Raw genomic sequence first — 20,572 nt, 5'->3', positions numbered from 1 at the left:
ACAGAAAGGGGCGGTTCCGCGAGATTTTCCCAGGGAATTGGGAAAATTCGATTTTCACGCTTCCTATGCGTTAAATCTTTTCCACGAGAGCGACAATGAATCACATAAAAGTATCTGAAAACACATGTGTCATTTTACTTTGGAAATTAAACAATCGTTGTTCTCCGTAATAACTGAGAGAAATTTGGGTTTTTAGTTTTGTTAATTGTTAGTCTCACTATTTATATACTTCAGTCAGATATATAAATACTTAAATTGACGTTCAAGTATTTTATGTATTTAAGTTAAACGCATAAAATACTTGAGCTGAAGAAATTTGATCGAATTGAAAAATTTTGCTAAATTAACATTTTTTTCTCAGTGCATGGGGATTTTTGGGACAAGCTACTGTACATTGAGAAAAAAAAGTGTGATACTTGCGAATATAATTGCATAGTAAAGTAATTATAGTTAGGGAATATCCCATTTTATATCAATTATTACTATAACATTGGTAATAATAATGCTCGTAGTGATTGTTTTATGTATAACTTGCTATATTGAAATCTCCATTTTGGCTTTGGCAACCATATCATAAGTTGTATAGATCAATATTATGATTATAGGATGGTTGTTCCAACTTTTTGGCAAACCTACCTCAGGTGAGCATGTGTGCATCTTCATTTTTTTTCTTAAAGAAAAAAAAACACATTTATCTGATAGGGGTAAGTTTGTCACGAAATTGGGACAAGTGATCCTATAAGAACTTTAGACAAACTATAATTTATATCGTTGCATAACTACAACAATATAGTTAGGTCCAAAAATAAATAATTATGATAATATTATTATTATAGTTATTATTATTATAGTGATAATATTTGGTTGCTGCAACTATTGTTTTCTCTAACGTTATATTTTCTCCCCTAAAAAGTCCTCCGTGTTAGTATCAAAACCTAATTTGGCAACTCTGGAAGCGAATATCCCAAATTTGATTGATCCGAACTGACGTAAAGATTGACGTACGGTCGCGGTTGATGCTTTCGTTCCTTGGCGCTCTAAAATTAGCCAAATTCTCATGCCTCATCGCGGTTTTCCTTTTAAATCCAGCGTCGAAGAAAGGTGCGATACGCTGCCAGCGGAACGGAAGGGAAAGGGGGGCGGAGGGGGAGGGGAGGAGAAAGAGAAGACTGACGCACGGGAGACGAAAGCGGAGGAAACGCTCCGAGGAAGAGGGCGATAACGTGATGGTGAAGCGAAATAGCAGGTGGAGCAAGATAGCCGCGGATAAGGCAGCGCGAGCGAGCGAGCGAGCGGCGACGGCGACGGCGACGGCGACGGCGGGCGGCGCGCACTGCCAAGGCCGGCGCGGAACCAACGCGCGGCGGCTCGCTCGCGCCCGAAGCTCGCGCTCGCCCGGTCCAAGTTAGTTAGCAGTCGATGCGCACACGCGACGCGGTCCGGACGTACGCCCGGCATCGCTCCTCTTCCTCCGTCACGCACCCGTCGCCGCGCGTCGCGCCGTTGTCGCCTCGCTAGCGGCACGTACGACGACGACGGCCCCTCCTCCCCCCGCCCTTTTCCTTCCCCCTGATCCGCGGAGGGAAATTGCGGTTTCCGTTTTCGAAAGCGCGCGCTTCCTTCGGCGAGCGACCGGCCAAATTTCCGCGAGCGGCCCGCGGAGTGTCGAGTCCGCTCCGCGTGTCCTCGTGTATGAGAGGAGAGGTTTTAGCGAGCGTACGATAAACTACGCGCGTCCGTGGTTTCCGGTTCTCCTTTCGTTTCGCTACGCGAAGAGCCTTCCGACTCTCGAAATGCTTTTTCCTCGCTGGTGGTTGGTGTAAGGATGCTGCAGCTCAGTCGCGTCTGCCGTAGGACGTGAAGCGGCGACAGGATCTCTGGAAGGAATCGAAGCGAAGGGTTTACCCGAATTTTTTAAATAGGTAAATCACAGTTTGATTTTAACATTGCTCTTAGTTTTAGGTATTCAGAACGTGTTATAAGAAATAAAGATTTTGGCGCGATTTTTTAGCATTCTATCATTGTCTTACGTCTAATGAGCAATAAAGATAGAATGACAAAAAGCGCATTAACATTTTTATAAGCGCGTCCTGAATACACGAACCTTAAAGTATTCTTGATATGTTTAAACGTGCTAAGATATTTAGCATATTGGTAGCAAGTAATTATTAACGATTTGCACTAATAATACAGGCGAACGAGGAAAGTGACATTGTATATAAACGGGAAATATAAAATCTAAACAGTTTGATAATCTTAACTTTTAGCAAGATAGATTTTTATTTCAATATTATAATATTCACTTAAAGAGCACATATATATGATTGTTCTGATAATAGCAGTGTTAAAAGATTTTATATCTTTGTTTGAGGATATCGTTATTTGTTCCTTCAATTCAATAAAAACTATTGTTGAGCAATGAAATACATATATATCTTCTTTGATGAAATTCTTCAAAATGCATCGTGTAAGTTACGTCTGTTCAAGATTAATAAATTCTTTAGAGCCGATTTGTTCCAACTTCTTGATAAATTCACCTATCAGGTAAATATGTGTCTATTTATTTAGAAAAATAAATAAAGATAGACACATGCTATTTAATAGGTAAGTTTACCAAGAAGTTGAAGCAACTGGCTATTAAAGATATTTATATCCTTACTTATAACGAGGCAACGATTATTTTGAGATTAATTTTTTTTCTGCGTATAAATTTCTAATTCAGGACACGTTACGTATTAAGACCGGTTACGAGAGACTTCGGAGAATTTGAGTGTAAGATCCGAGAGTACTCGGCGTCGGATCGACCACGTTAACCGTGGATCAATCGCGTAATACCGGCGACGGGACAGGATGGCGTTTTATTAATAACTTCGTGACAGCAGTGACATGTGCGTAGACGCACGGCGCTCTCGAGCGTCCGCCGCGTCGCCGGAGAGAGAGAGCTGCGTGGCTCTCCGTGTTTGACATAACGATAAATCACGGTCGTTCCTCGCGACCGGGGGGAGGGGAGACCACGCGCGTCTTAACGAAGCTTTTCCGTCGTCAACGTGATCGTTCCGTAGGTGAACACTTCGCATGAGTCATTTCTCTGGTGTGCGCGCCCCGCGCGATTTTTCGTCGTCGCCGGCGCGAATCATCGCGGAGGAATCGCGAGGACGACGACGACGACACGCCCGTTTTTCGCGTCGTCGCGTCGAGAAAAGTTTGACGTGTGCGTGCAATGAGGGAGTATCGCGGATGCGATATCGATCCTTTTGTGTTTTCACAAGTTGCGTCTGTTGTACACTACGTTGCGTTGTACCCCCACGAAGTTGGGGAAAAAAAGGGAATGAAATTAGTATCTCAAGTATGAGTCAGCCTCGAGATGGTATCCGAAGCTTTGTCGCGTGACGATCGCGTTTTCCATCGACGTAAAGTAAAATTTATGCGCTTTCGTAGTTGTAGAGATGTTTTGGCTCCGCAATACCAGATAAAAGCTCGAAACTTAAGAACTGCAGGCTTTTGCGGATTTATACTTTTTTTTTTCTTCGATCTCAAATATCCGAATTTTGGCTCTGAAACCAGTTCCAAAGAAAATAAAAACAAAAATTGGCTTATACAGCGAAAATAATCCTATTTTGCTAGTTTTAGGTAAGAAAAACTTTTAAACAAGTAGGATCCAAATAAACTTTTGCAATATTTATTAGAGTTTTATTATAGTACGTACGTACAAAATTTGATTTAATTCGTAATGCTATTTTCTCATTAAATTGATAAATAAATACCACAAAACTTTACACAAGACTCAAAAATAAATAAAAAATTGAATAACTTAAAATAAGAGAATTATGTTCAAATTTTACAAAGTATTGAAATTTAATGAGAGAACATATTATAAAATTTTCAAGTTTTTGGTAATATTTTGAAATGTGATACATACCTCTTTAAGAATTCTTCGTAACGTTGAGAATTTGTGAGATCGCTATAAAATATACATTTTTATGGCGGGACGTAGTAATAACTTCTATATACCCTTTTCTATTATCGTATTTAATAATAAAAACTTTATACCGTACGTGATACGATTCGTTATTTTATTTGTACGTGATCTTTATTATAACTAAATATTGCAACAAAAAAAGTTTTCTCCAAGAATGACATTTAGACACCCATTAGCTTATCATTTGACCTATGAAGAGGAAAGTAATTCCCGCACTCTGTCACTCTAACGGGAATATCTAGTTACTTACGACACTGCCAGTCGGGGAATCATTTGAATATGATCGTCGCATATGTATATTATACAATAAAATACGGAGCACAGACAGAATTCAGAGATGAGATCATTGCAAGTGCATGGAGTAGGCGGCCGGGCGATGAGCGGTGTGGCGAAGGTCGCGCTTAAGTCATCGGGCGCATTAGCGTTTTTTTTCTCTCTCTCTCTTTCGTTTTATTTGACCCGGCCGATGATTAATGCCAAGTTTGAAGCTCGGGAGACGGTCGAACGTCTCTGCCGCCTTATCCGGCAGATACTTCGGATACTTCGGATACGCGGATCATCTCGGGGAAACTTTTACGTGTTCTTCACGTGATTCGCGCAACAATCCGCGTTAATCCCACGTATCTTCAGTTTGTCAGTAACACACGTTAAAACATTTTAAACACGTATGTCGAACGTACCTATACCGTTCTCTTCGATCGTCAAGAGAGATCGCTTCAACGTAATACAATTTGCAACGCTTCACATGTCAAAGATGTGTAGACGTAGATGAAGAGCGAGACGTTGAAGCCATTGTCACCGGCGTCACAACTTAAGGCGCTGCTAATTAGTCAATTAACTTTTGTGCCAAGTGAGATTTGCGTCACGTCTGTTTGCGACGAGACGTATCATATATTTTCTTGTGTGTGTGTGTGTGTGTGTGTGTCATCGCTACCGCAAACCTGCGAGTGGATCTTGTCGCATGGAAGTTTATTTTCTCGTCACTTCTCGACGAAACTCCCGCTGGGACATTAAGCCTCACTCGACGAATAACTTCGTTCTCTGCCTGCTGAAGTAAGCATTCTTTTTGAGAGATATCGGTGCTTGTACGTATTACATTCATGTATTCTAATTTTCGAAATTCCCTTGCCACATCGATTACTATTTCACAATAAAATAAGATAATTTTATACTGAGCGTTTAATTTTATACTAGTGCGTTGGTTTTATTGCTTATCTCGAATGCAATTTTAACAAAAGCGCAGAATTACATTTATAATTTATATTCTCAAAGAGGAGCAAATACGGAACGTCAAGTAAACACAAATCTCGAATAATAATAAATGTGGAATATAATTAAATTAATTTAATTGCATAGCAAACTGCTAAGTAAATGCTCTTACATCTTGTTTCGTGAATGCAATATATTAAATGAATTTCGTTTTCATGGAAGTAAAATGAGCTATTAAACGCACCTGACTCGACGCCTTGCCGCTCGTAATTCCTAATATGCGTTGGCTGCGACATAAGATCGTTTTTCGATTAATTATTTATTCACATTCTTAATAGACGAGGAAATAGAATTATTAGCGCCGATGATGACTCTCTGATGTCATCTTTAAAAAATCTACTAGGATTTTACGATAACCATTCTGAATAACCGTGATGCGATTATAGAAAGATTATAGACAGCATTTGAATAAAATATCGGGAAAATTATTTCAAATTTGGCATTTTTTACGGCCAGAAACAAATTTGTCACGAAAAATATTTTATTGTGGAAATGTTAAAATAGTAAGAAGGAGTGTTATTGGCTTAACGTAGTAGTTAAATATATTAGATGCTCTGAAGTTGGATATCAGTATGTCATATAATTTAATAGGTAGAACTCTGCTTATCTCGTATACGTATCTGAGAAATTAATCCGCTTACCAGTTTTTGATTACAGCGAAACACTACATTCTACACGTAAAACGGCGCCTGTTCACTTAGCCGATAAATCTTATTATGATAAAACCGTCGCAGTCTTTACGTTAACCGGAACGTGCCGCGTATCGTGCAACATGGCGATTAATTAAACGAGACGATCAGATATGCAAATCCGCCGACACCTCATCGAACGATCTCGATTGAACTAATGTTCAAAGTTGCCACGTTAACGGAATATACACGTTCCGCAAATACGTTGGAACTTGGGTCGCGCGTCTTATCAGATATCGTCCGCCCCTATAATTATTTCATCGTTTAAATTATTATTCCACCGCGAGCTGGAGATTTAGCCCGAAAGCGTAGCCCCGGGCTTTCGTGGCGCTTGTAGCTGCGCCGGATAATGAAGCAGTTAATTAACGCATCCATCAGATATGCAAATTAAAAAGTTGTACTCCAAATGACGAAATTAATTCACGAGTTTTTGATTCTCCACGGGGCGAGCCCTCCCGTTGTGCCCTAGAGCATGCGACTACCGTAGTACCGTGTTTTATCTCGCGTGTTACCGTGTTCAGTTGTACGTTGCGGGAAGTTGAAAAACGTGGACACGCCAACATCCAAATTTTATGGTTTTATTTTGAACGTGCATGTTAAAACCATCTCGCATCGCGCTCGAATAAATTATTAAAAACTGTGGTTTTTTTTTTTGTTGAAAATTATTTTATTAAAAAGATCCGCGGTTTCATTCGACATCGACTTCGTCGATGTGTTTGTGCCATGTCATTATTTGCAACAGTGCTCGTGTTCGTGAACATTTGCAGAGACGTGTTGTTAATAGAACAGGTTTTTTTCTACAGATTATTTGTCTTTGATTACATTGGAAATTGCCTGACGTGGGTAGATAAGAAAAAATTACATTCAACTAATATTTGTTTCTTATATCATTTGTTTTTCTGGGTGATAGCGATGGAGGAATCGTTCTATTTACTCGCAGTAGAAATATGGCTATCACAGTATAAGCATCAAGTAAACTCTACATACGTATTTCACGATAATTCAATAGAGATTGAAAGTTATGGAAAGTTTATAGACATCACACGGTTATATCATGCTGTTATAAGGAGAAATGATAATTAATAGACAAACGCGGTAGTTAAATTGTTGGTCAACTTCTAAATTGGATTTCTGACATCTTGTACGAAGGCATGTTACATCACTTTTTCGTTTTATTTGCAAAGACCTCCTCCCTTTTCGAGATCCTGTCACGAATTATGCTCCGCCCTACGCATATATCGCTCGTACATGATCCTCTCGGAAGTTAGTTAGTCGGCGGTTGGCTCTCGTAGTTTCTGTGATGGGTGGGCTCCTCTCTTACGCTCTCTTGTGTCTAGACCACATGCTTCGCACACGTGTCGCATTATTATGTCAATCGTTAACACGTGCATAAATCCATGAACGGCGAAGGAAACTTTGGTATGCCGAGTACGCAACAACGCCGCCGGATAAAGATAGGCAGCGGTTGCTAATGTAAACCGTCGTCAGCTGGAAAATATTTCAAGATATTTGCTTCTCTGGATAGAAAAACATTTCTCTCGAATGAAACTTCAGTCAGGTAATATGAGAATATCTTGACGAAATTTTTAGTATCTCTCTTTGACAACACGATTAATTAAACGTGAGTTTATGATGTGAAAATGGATACATATATTACGGCTTTTTTCGATTATTACGACTTGTGCATTTATTAAATATTTCTGTAATTAAATATACGTATCTTGTTATAATAATAAGTAATTAAACTTACATAATATGTTAAAGTTTATATTATATAATGTCATATATTGATAATAATAATGTGTATGTCTAAGATTTATATAATAATATTTCTATATCTATTTTTATACACTTGTTATTATCAATTTATATATATGTATATATAATTTTTATTATTTTATACCAAATCAATATGAAATATGCATAATAAAATTTGCAACTTAATGGCGTCTTAATGGACATGAATATACATGTCATTATTTTGCTACATCCGGTTTGCATGCTGAAATATGAGTTACAGCAGCGTCATCATTTTCTCTGGCATTGACAATAGAATTTCCTACGTATTGCAAGACTTACTCTTTCGAGCATGATTATATGTCTTTCCCATATTGCATATGAGAATTTTAAAAAATTTAGTGATATAAATCCGCGCATTCCAGAGATAATACTTATGTCTACGTCCTGGTCTGACGCACTTGAAGGATATAATATAACCGCAAAATACGTAAATTCGCTATTGTTGTTTGTACAGATATATGTGTACAGACGACAATGTTGATAAGAAAAGTTTTAATCAATCGGAAGTTTCGTAAACTAGTATAACAATTCTTTTTAAATATAAAGTTTTATTTCGAGTAATTTAAATAAGAAAAGGTGTATGTCAGTTAACGTGTAAAATATGAAGAATTTGCAATATTATAATATTATAAAAATTGACATAAAAATTGATATTTGAATTCACATGGAAAATTAGAATTTTTACTTATTACGAATGTCGAAGTAGATAATTTCTATGCAGTATACATTTTTGCAAGTTTGCTCAGAGAGATTGTCTTCATAATTAAGACTCGAAGTCTTGTTCTTGTGCCCCCCACGTCATCTGGTTGCTGCAAAGACAAGACTGCTCGTTATTAGGTATTTTTCTCAAGCGATGGCGTTTTCCCTGGAGAAGCTCTGTCTCTTGTCTCTTTCAATATTGCAGAGGTTGAGCTTGTCTTTTAATGAATCCACTGTTTCCGGCGCCGAGTATATCGACAAGACGCAGCCAACGTCTCCGGCTTCTTTTGATTAAGAAAAGGATACTGAGAATATTTCACTTTCAGCAGAAAGCAGCTGTCTCATTTAGTAACTCAATAGTTAACCATAGAATGTTATTATATATTTTGTATATTAAGCGCTTTGAAATAAATCTTTTTAGGCACATTAAGAAAATACTAAACTTAATGAAATTAGGTTGGCACACCGAAAAAATTGTATTTTTAAATTAAGAAAATTTCCGGTATATTTTTGTAATAGCTGGGTTTTTCTGAAATAGACAAAAGAATTTTCTTAACTTGAGAGGAAGTTCTTCTAAAAAATAGATTAATGTAGCAAATTCTAAATTTTTATAAGATTTATATAAATTTATATATTGAATTTTTATGGAATTTGCTCTAGGATTTTTTATAAATACTAAAGAGCAAAAATGATTTTAAAATATTGAACCTTATTAGAGCAAACACGTTTTCGATGATTATGAAGGTTAAATATAAAAGCAAATAAAAATTCTAAATACTAATCTTTAAAATACATATACATGTTTCCTAGGACGATTAAGTTAGCTCTTTAAGCTATTTTTTATTACCATCGTATCTATTATTTAAATATTATTAAAATATCAGTATATCTAAGATTTTGAATATAAAACATTATATTTCATTGCCTATGTTAAATTGTATATAATAAAATTATTACAATATAATTACAATATAATTATTACAAACATAAATGAAATCCATCGTTTATATAGAATGTCATTATACCAGAAACTCTCATTAGAAGAAATGTATTTTTTCAAAGGATATTCTAGAAAAGAATATATCCCCATTAAGAATATGCGTTGGGAAGGGGGATGCTTGCAAAGCACATGGTTTTCTCTCTTGAGAGTACAATTTTTTCCATGTATAAAGAGAAAACGAGAAAAAAAGAGATTTACACACTTTTTTTTCACAAAATCTTTGATGTACGTACTTTCAATACGGCACGATATTTGCCGTTTTATTACGTGTAGGTGCACTCGTGTAATACTCAACCGAAATACGGGAGGAGAGCGGGAGAAGGGGGGGAGAGCTCGATTTATCGGAGAGGTTGACGTTTTTCGTTGTTTGCATCAAATGCGACGCTAGCGGAAATCCAATATTACGTGCCGTCGAGAGCATCTATATTGATTGGCGATATTTGACGAGAGAGAGAGAGAGAGAGAGAGAGAGAGAGAGAGAGAGAGAGAGAGAGAGAGAGAGAGAGAGAGAGAGAGAGATAGAGAGAGAGAGAGAGAGAGAGGAAGAGGAGAAACCGCTCGTATCCCGTTCAACCGCGCTCGCCGTTTGAGGGTATTCTCTTCCGACAAGGGTCCACAAACATTATAAGGGCGCCGAGTTGGACCTTTAATGGACCCACTGTTTGCATCCCGGCGAGGAGAGTATCAACGGATACTCTCTTCTCGTCTTGCAATCGTGTCGCCCTTCGAAAATCAATCCCCCTACCGCATCGCGGGAACTTCGCGTCTCTCCGCCCACATTTTTGCGACTCGTCTGCAGAATCGTTTCATTGCGCGATCGCTTCAGGCCAGACGGCGCCGAAGAACCGTCGTCGGCGATATTCGGCGGCGGCTTTCAAATGTAGGGAATGAACTGAAAAGACATGTCTTGCTCGCCAAGAATTTAAAGAGACTTTAAGTATCGCTAATTTAACGGAGCATTAGATGAATTATTGCTCGAGATATTGATAAACATTTTGTCATATAGATGATATTTTATTGCGCGGATGTTAGAAATTATTTTTATGCTTGATAAAATTGTTATCAAAGATTTTATACGATATAATACTGGACCTTCATGCGAATATACACAAGTTAATTGAGAAGGCGCAGCTGGTTAGAGTTGGATCTTAGTGTTTAATATTTTTGGTGCGAATTTATATACATTATTGCATTATCTAATTTAATTTGCAATAAATTCCTCACGGTATTCGGGAGAAGCTGAACGTTGTTGTCATAAACGAATGCTTATTATCATTATTAAATTGATTATCAATTTTATTACTATTTTGTTTATAATTGTGTCTTAAGACCAAAAATATTTCGGCGCGCTATTTACTTTGAAATTCTAAATAAGGTACATACATTTGTATAAGAAAAATCAAACATTAAGAAAAATGACCTGATACGCGCCTCCCAAATTTAAAAAGAAATATTATATAATTTTCCAAAAATTTTATTGACATAAAAAAAAATTTACACTGAATATTGAGAAACATTTACATTTATTTTTAACTACTGTTTTCATTTGAATACATTTGTGTGATGAATATTTTTTATATAGTGTATCTAATTTTTCGCAATTCGAGCATCATCATTTATATGTATTTTGTTGCTTCGTAAAGTGTGGAATAAAACGCGATGCACCATTACATTGATTGTTACGATTGGCGCTCTTTTTATTCGCTTTTTTGTATAACTTTTTTCAAATCGCTTTAACGAATATTGACTGTCGAATCTCTCTTTGCTCGTAATAACGAAATGAGCGTACAGCTTGCGTATAAATGAATTTAAAAGGCTGACAAATTCAAGAATATTAATAAATATATTACCGACGTACGGGATCAACGTATGCGAATCGCGCATCTCATTAAAATCGGCTTTGTTCTCGAATTACGACAATATTCATTGCCTCGCTGCTAATCAGTGTAATTACCTGAAATATTCTCGTGGGGGACATTTCGCATAAATTTCATCACGGAATGCGTCCTCACTCCCCCTTCGACACGCTTTTACCTGTAATGCGTTATTACGAGAGCTCGTAATTTGATTTTCTGCGCCGGAAACCGAAATTAAGGGACCGATGTACGGATGTTTGCCGGTGCTCGCTGCGCGAGAATTCGTCCTGTAAATCAAATTGATCTTATTTGTGTCGTAAAATTCTCGGCTTAGACTTTGTGCAATTAATTAATTTTCTCGATAATGATTTCGCGCGCTACTGAAGTTTGCCCTTTAAATCGCAACAACGCCAACGCTGTATTGCGGTAACGGCCCTCGCGGAGCGAGCGGCGCGTCTTCCATTATTTTTCTTTAATTACTTTTCCATTACTGGTTTCTTCGTGACGCCGAAAGTAAGTCTGTTTTATCGAGGGGACCGCGCGGCGTAGCACTTAACATTTTAAACGAGGTACGAGGAATAATTGAGTGAGTGTCGTCGTACATCCGTGATCAGTATATTTAGAAAACTTTCTACGTCGACCTTAGTTTAGAAAGTGGATTATTGTTAATTAATTTCTTGTTTTTGTTTTTTTTTATAGATGTTTAAATTTATTTGCTTAAATTATTTAAATATCTTTTTTATTGACTCTATTTTCAAGTCATTCTTTCATAAGCTTGGTACACAGAAGTGCCAATTATTATGCAATTAACTGATCCTTTTTATCAATTATATAATGATTGGATTATCATTTATATGAATTAGTTATCATAATTGCATTATATAAATTAATTTATTGCGGTAATAAAATTAATAGATATATGATAATTAAATTAAAAAATTAAGCCTTATAATAATTTAATTCTCTTTTAATACTCTGGTATGTTTACCTTTTATATCTGGTGTGTATGTCGTAATTATATTTCTGTACTTTTCCAATTATAAGATTAAATCTAATTATATATAGCGAGAGCTGTATTCGCGTATATTACGGTGAGTAAGTATTGAATGTTGGTCGTGATTCTTATCGAGAGCACCATTTTTATCGGCTCTTCCGGAGTAAATCTTCGTAACTTTTCCAAGTTCGTGGGAGTACGATGGCTATTAAGAGGGTTATGCGGCCGAGCATCGATTCTCCCTCTTAATTCAGGAAACGACATTACTGCACCCCTGCTACCGACCGGTGCCCACTAATATCATCGTCGGACCATGAAATTCCCAGCTGGAAACGGCTCACAGTATTCCATGGACGTTAAAGCCCCTCTGTAATTGCATCGTTGCAAGCGAAATGCGCGAAATGGTCGCTTCGCTCGAGGAAGCTTCGCGATCAGCACGCATTTCCACGTTATCTTCTCGCGCCGTTAGCTCTCACCAAATGTTAATTAACCGTGAAAGTGGTCGCGAAATTCTTAGCCTACTTCGAAAAATAATGACTTCTTCCGATGTAAAATAAAGGTGTTTCTCTTCCTCTTTCTTGATTAAAAATTTATTAGAGACATTACTTCAATGAAATATAATTATAGGCATTGTGAAACACACATATTTGAATGAGATATATCTCACATATCTTTTGTATAAATTTGTTCTTTCGTATTATTATACATAATAGATATGTTTTTGCGCGTTGAAAAAAGATTTGGTAATAACAATCGAGCCTAGACGTAATTGCTTTGAAATAGTTTCAATTCAGTATTCAGTTAGTATAATATTTAATAAAATTTTATAACTGTTTAGTAACCAATTGGCTACTTATTATAATTAGTATTGATTATCATTATAATTATTATAATTATTAAATATTACTAAATATTTGATTACATTAATCAAAAACTTAATTGAAATTTAGTGAAATTATTTTACCAAAGCTTTATTATCATCAAAATTTCTCACTGTAGCTAATCTTACAAGCGTTTTTCTTGTATTTACGTTTTATTAATTATTTTATTAATTATACTTACTATTAATTACCATTATTATAATTATTAAATGTTACTAAATATTTGATTACAGTATTCAAAAATTTAATTAAAATTTAGTGAAATTATTTTACTAAAACTTGATTATTATTACCAAATTTCTTCAATGTAACCAGTCTTACAGGTGTTTTTGTTGCATTTACGTTTTAGTAATTATTTTCCAATAATTTGCCATCATTTTAGTAGACTTGTAAGTAAAGAGTACAATTCACTGTTTTCTCTGAAGTACAAATGTTAAAAGATTTAATAAGAAATTAATGGAATTGCGAAAACGGAACAAAAGCGACGACGTTTCCTTGTTCCTTAAAGTTGTGGTGCAGTGATGGCGTGACGTAATTGTTTCCAAACCGAGAAACCCCGTCTGCGTCCAAGCCTTTCACAAAGTTTCATCGTATTTTGGCCGCCGGTTTCGGCCTCGTCTACTAATTTTAGTTCGCGTTGTCCGAACCCACCATCTTGGAATAATCCTCTTTCGGCGTTTAAGCTATTTCGAAAGCCCTTTAAGCTCGGGTACGCTTCTTCATATCCCCCATCGTTGTTCTTGGTGTTTCGAGGACCGGACTTTAGTTCTGAGTCTGATTCACATTCGCGGCTGCGAGTACATGGCAGTGGCGGCGTAATGATCCTGAATACGTGACGAGATTTCATATCGCTGCCCTCATAGCGATATGAAATCGCTGCCTTCGGCGATGTTTGGTCTGCACAACTCGTGCACTTTAACCGATAACGTAATTTTGCTGTCTTATCTGAAATTGTATCTATAATTAAGCGAAGTATAGTAGGGATTGTCTTACATTGTTATAAAACTGTTATAATATTACACCATTACAATTTTATTCCAAAAAACTCTGCTGTCTCTACATTTAAATTCGAAAGAATTTATTTGTGAAATTTGACTCAATCGAGTTCATATATTTTTCACCTGATATCTCTACTCGAATCACGTGTAATTGCTATATATCAGACTGTTTTTTTCTGTTAATGTGCAACGACAGAATTGTTCGGCAGGCTTAACGGAACGTGTAAATATCAGTGGCTGGCTGATTGAGAAAGAAAGAAGGAGAGAGAAAGAGAGATCTCGACCCGCGTCCGGCTCGTCGGCCGCATTTTTGGTGGACCGAACCGGTAGATTCACGGTCCGCGTGTCGCGGGGCGCGGTGCAACAACCTCCCGGTTATTTCGGGGTGAGTCGTGTCACCCGAAGCGCACCCGTGCGAACTCGGGCTATTGCAGCTGCGGGACACGCGCGCGCGAGCGCGTTCCGGAAAATTAATTTGCCTGGGGGCCCACGGATGTATGCGCGTGTATTGTACGCGGATTGTCCGTTCTAATCGGCCGGATGCGGAATCTATGACTTTGTGCGCGCGACAAGGTAATACGGCACGGAAATGCTCGCAAAAAAACAAGCCGGACGTATCGAACGGCGAGTGCACTCGTCAGATTAACTTACACAGAGTAAATTAACGACTCGATGTAAAAAGCTGATAAAAGGTTTTTATCATTTTATTGCGAGGAGAAATGACACAGAATTAAAAGGTCGATAAGAACAATTTTTAAGTGATGTGCAATATAAAAGTATCTTCTAGTTGTCGAAGGATAAACGGGCTTATGAAATGATTGTGATTTTTAGATCGTTGTATAATTTAATTAGTTTTGAAATTACGAAAAATTTTTATGAATGTAGAATTAGAAGGATGAGTGTAAGGGTTGTTGTTGTGAATGCAAAGTGGCAGTAAAAAGAGCGAAGTTTGACTAGTATTTTTTAATAAATATCTTAATCTCAAACTTATTGTAAATTTATATTTGCATTAATTACGTATATACTTTTGCCACGTATGTCAATTCGCTGTTTGTCATTGCCCATTTTGCCAACAATTAGCAGCCCATTTCGGTTGGATTAGGATGAACACTGATTTATTTGATTCGATCGGACATCCGGGAAATACGCAGTAGGTGTTACGTGCCTTTCGCTGTAAAATCGCATTAAATGCTCGTCCGATAACCGCAAACCGCAGTAACAGCGATATGTCACGTTATATGTGATACATATACGATAGAAATGTCAGTATCTAGTATGTAGTTTGTCTTCTTTTTTTTTTTTTAGTTACAGCTTTGCCAATCGATTATATCATTTTGACAATTAATAACAAATTATCATTGCACATTGCTATCCAATTATTACATTATTGATCGTAAACATTAATAAACTGATGTTATTTGATATTTCATAATAAAAATCTTCACTTTTAACGTTACAATCATATTTCAAATCTTTGCATCATTTACGATTTCAAGCAACTGAATTTTTTTTTACCGGAAAAAAAAATGTATTACATTTCACGTGCGAGGAGTCCCTTCTCGTTTTGCCCGGGGCATTATGTACTTAACAGCGCATATTTTTTTGGATTACGTCGCCAGCTTCAACGGTTTTCCAAGCCGCATTGTCTGCGAACCGTTTCCCCCCATCTCGCACGAGGATTCATCTCGAGTCCTTGGAATTTTTGTTTTACGAGCGTGCAAATCCATCCGCGATTACACTCCGTCCGTCAATAATCTAGGGATCCATTAGTTTCCGCAGAGCTGCCGGTGCCACCGGCGCCGCCGCCGTTAACGAACTTGCGGATAATCAATTTTCGGGAGGCAATTATTAGCTTTACTCGAGCGAAGGCCTCCACGTTCGCGGTGTGCGGCGCCCGTCGTCCACGAAAATCCTTTAATGCCAGCACTCCCGGATAGTTAATATCAATTTTCTTTCCCCTCTTGACCGGGGGGCGCGCGCGCGCGCGCGCAATATCAATTTTCTCTATCGCGCAGTGGGATTTTCGCCCCTTATTACATCAGCAATCATTCATTGGGTTCGGCACTTTCTTACGGCCGCTCGCCCGTCTGGAGATTACTTTTGCCCGATTTTTAATATCCCGCCATTAATTTCCGCTTTGCGCTTTTGACGAATTACCGTCCGGTTCTTTTCCCGGTTCATTTCTCTTCCGATAGATATTTTTGTGCGCCGACAACGCGTTGCTGCGGAGCCGACATTTTAACTACCGTGACCATCTCGCAATATGAGTTTCTGCAGATTACGGGGCTGTAGTCGAGATAATTGTATCGCGTCGCGATATCGAGCACCGCAATTTTTTCTTGTTTCTAATTGCATGTCGAAACTCACGAGCACCGGTGTTTTGTTCTCCACAATTTTTACTCGACTCTTTTAATAAGGCTGATCTGCAATGCGCTCTTTGTTTTCTGTTTTTTGCTTCTTTGCCTCTTTACGCTTTATTTTATCAATCGTTTCTTCTCGTGTTTCTTTTTCAGACTTCATTAACTTTTATTTCGCCAATAGAACTTGCTTCAATAAAAAAGCAGCAGAACAAAAAGACAGGCAAAAAATATAAAACAGGACACAAAGAGCACATTGTAGATTAACCTTTAGTAGTAAAAAATATTTTTATTTAAACAGGTGCGCAATAAAAATAATACTGACTAATAATACTGATATTCGACTCTCGTTCTTATTCGCGCTGCAATTTTTTTCAGAGGGATAGAAATATTGAAACCTCTATCCCTCACTCTATACTTCATTTAAAAGAGATCGCCAGTCGCCTTTTACGAGGATCTCAAATAGCCCGCATTTCAAACACGGACACTGCTTTCACATGTTTTTCATACCCGTGGAAACTTTTCTCATTATTCCAGTTAACGAAAACCTACACTCGCGATGATAGATCAAACAGTTCTCCATTCGTGCCGACCAAGGTTGGAATATCGAGACTCAAGTGAAATTTCCTCTAAAAAAGAGAGAGAAATAGAGAGAGAGAGAGAGAGAGAATCCCTCGTTCGCGTTCGCTTTGATTGCGCGTCGCTCACCCGAGCTGATCCTTCGAACAAATCATTAAAAGCTTTAACGAACCGTTTGCGCGTAATCGATGAATTCGGGAAACTCTTCGCCGCAGCGCCTGTTCATACCACACGCGCGCGTACTCATTTTTCGCGAAGTGAGAGCACGCGAATTCGCGCCGGGAATTATCCGTTCCCGTGAAACACGGAAATCTGCCGTTAATCCGCGACAGCGCGTTTTTTTTTCTTTTTTTTTTTACACCAGCAACGCTCCACGAACGAATGTGACGGTACTAGTGGCGAGCATTCGGTGATTGCGGAATAATCACGATACATCGTGTCCTGGCGAGGGATTTTAACGCGAGTTTTCTGGCGTGTGACATTTGCACACCATCCTAAATCCTCGCGATGCTATTATATGCGGAACGTATATATAAACATATGTACGCGTATGTTAAATTTATTATTAAAGCACACAGAATTACACCTTTTTAAGGTAGTTCTGTCGTTAACCAAATTTCTGAAATAAGTTCCAATTTCTAATATAATATAATATTGTCCGAATGAGTATTTATTTGAAAAATTGAAAATCGGTACTTAGTTGACTATTTTTGTGAGAAAAATTTAATTAACCTTTCGACCGTATTATTTTTCTTTATTTAGAAAAAACCTGCAAAAATTTATTAAATATCTGTCAACATTATAGTTGACGATGTTACAGTCATTTTTCACCGACCACCTCTTTTTGAGATAGGAAACAAACGTGCAGGTTTGCCAGTTTTAAAGTTACGAGCAAATATTATTTTGGCTCGTACGTCTCAGATCATAGATATAGAATGACGATGAAGTTACCCGCGATAAGCTGCCCGCGATACCCAAAATCCAGGGGCGAAATACACGGGGCGCCCCCGACATAAAATTTTGTCTTTAATCAGTATTCACTTTCCAAAAACGTTGAAAATGAATAAAAATACATTTGTTACACATATTAAGAAAAAAAGCAACCAACTACAGATAAAAATTCGTGAAAATGTACGAATCGAATACGTTGTCAGCTTTGCAAGACTATTCCTTATAACTTCGTCCGCTCTCATTTAATCCTGCCACCTTCAATCAACGTGATTTTTTTTTTACAACAAAAATGTAATGTTAGCAATCGGAGGCAATAATTTTTAGGCCCGCCCGAAGTCGGAAAACTGAATTTTCTGAGCTTTTCGATAGAAAACACAGGCAAAATCTTAAATTTCAGGCATTTTGCCTACTACTACGACTTCCTGCCACTCCAATTGTTATTAAAATATTCTTTCCTGTATAAGAAATTATGTGTATAACAAGAAAAAATTCAATCCGTTTTAGAATCTAAAATCTAAGTTTATCCGTGCTTGGCGGGGACGGATTGAATTTTTTCTTGTTATACACATAATTTCTTATACAGGAAAGAATATTTTAATAACGATATTTTCGGGCGGGCCTAAAAATTATTGCCTCCGATTGCTAACATTACATTTTTGTTGTAAAAAAAAAAATCACGTTGATTGAAGGTGGCAGGATTAAATGAGAGCGGACGAAGTTATAAGGAATAGTCTTGCAAAGCTGACAACGTATTCGATTCGTACATTTTCACGAATTTTTATCTGTAGTTGGTTGCTTTTTTTCTTAATATGTGTAACAAATGTATTTTTATTCATTTTCAATGTTTTTGGAAAGTGAATACTGATTAAAGACAAAATTTTATGTCGGGGGCGCCCCGTGTATTTCGCCCCTGGATTTTGGGTATCACGGGCAGCTTATCGCGGGTAACTTCATCGTCATGATATAGACGGAGAGTTAAATACAGATTGTTAAACATTGACGCATAACTTATGTACCTGCGATATTTCTCATAAAAACTTTACATTCTTTAAACGGTTTAAAAAGTAGATATTAAAAAATAAAGTTTCTAATTATTTTGATGTAAAAAAATGTTAAAACTAAAAATTTTTATTTGTATTTACACAGTAATATGGCCATTATTTATACTTCGAGCGGCATGCATTCAACAATTTAAATGGATTTTGGAACAAAAGATTTGGATTTTCAAATAATTCGACTGTTATAATAATACAGGTTACGTTTACATCGATTTTTCTGACAGTTAATACCAATCAATTGTACTTGATAAAAAAAAATAAATTTGAAATGTTCCTCTTAGGAAATTTGTAAAATTCCATTCCACGATAAAACTACTCGATTTATTTAAATTGGAAAATGAAAAATGAGAGGTTTTAGAATTTTGTGACAGTTCTCTCTTTTTTTAGAAAGAGAGAGAATCTTCTCTTTTCAACAAAAATATGTAGTTTTAATATTTCATGTAACATTTTGAAATTAAAATAAGTTTTTTTACATACATAACTCGCTTTCCAAATGTTATAAATGTTTTTATAAACCACTGGTTTTTTTTGCTCCATTAATGATTCTGGTACAGTTTAATAATTTAATTTAAATGCATCCCACGTTTCCACTGAAAATGGAATCTGCGACGATTGATGAAAATTGCAACAGCCATTTATTAATTCAGGAATTAGAAATGGAGTTCTCGAAACATTTGCAAGAGTGCTATTAAACGTGAGTGACATCATGCGACAAAAAGAACCCGCTTTGTACGTACGTACATTGTCTAAGAGAGAACTCATACGTTATTCCGTGTCGCAATATGTCCGCGCATTTCGATGAATTCACGGATCTTAAGTCGGTGGAAGTTCACGCTACCGTGATTTCGCTCGTCCTACAGTCGTCTGATTCGCCGTGGACCGAGAACGAGAAATAACCGCTATGGAGATCCGCGAGATTTCCATAAAATTACACCGAGTTTCCGTTGTTTACCGGTCGCGGTAATGTCATTCGTTTAAATCCCATCCGGCGAAACGTGAAACTCGACGCCATTAGTATTTGCGCGAACATTATTAACCCTCGTAATTGTTAATTAATTCGAATCCTGATCTGCGTTTCTCGCAGCTTCGTCGTTGTGCATATCGAATTACGTGGCTACATTCGTAGTCCAGTCCTTGCGAGCGAGATTTCGAGCCAAAAGGTGTTTTTTCTACTTCGAGCCTCGAGGTTATTTTACGAACGAAATTTCTTAAAGAAATTTTTTATATTGACTAGAACTTTGTCATTGACAATTTTTGCTTATAATGTAACTTTTATGTAAATGTTTATATATATACATACTTTTCTATATTTGTATCTTTTTCTTTTTTTCTGATTTTCTTTAACAAAGTTTTTAAATCAACTATCAAAATTGATAATTTGACAGTTGGAAATGACATGACGTGAAGCAAATCACAATGCACTTGACAACGAGATAGCGAGGCAGCCAATTAGCATCTCGGA

The 20,572-nt window shown here is 37.1% G+C and overlaps 1 protein-coding gene across 11 annotated transcripts in view; it reads left to right on the top strand.

Moving 5' to 3' along the window:
• Nucleotides 1-20,572, top strand: part of LOC105836735 (guanine nucleotide-releasing factor 2) — an 80,901-nt gene that overhangs the window by 36,860 nt on the left and 23,469 nt on the right. Inside the window, exon 1 of one of the 11 annotated variants that reach the window (XM_036283173.1) lies at nt 1,387-1,922. The exons of the other annotated variants lie outside the window; for them this stretch is intronic. The gene's annotated coding sequence lies outside the window, so the exon portion shown is untranslated. Of the gene's footprint in view, nt 1-1,386; nt 1,923-20,572 lie in introns of those variants that run through there. 11 annotated transcript variants of the gene reach the window in all.

The sequence above is a fragment of the Monomorium pharaonis genome, chromosome 2 (genome assembly GCF_013373865.1).
Source record: "Monomorium pharaonis isolate MP-MQ-018 chromosome 2, ASM1337386v2, whole genome shotgun sequence".
NCBI lineage: Eukaryota > Metazoa > Arthropoda > Insecta > Hymenoptera > Formicidae > Monomorium > Monomorium pharaonis.
Note: the sequence above shows the minus strand (reverse complement) of the source record. Positions and strands in the feature narration are given on the sequence as shown.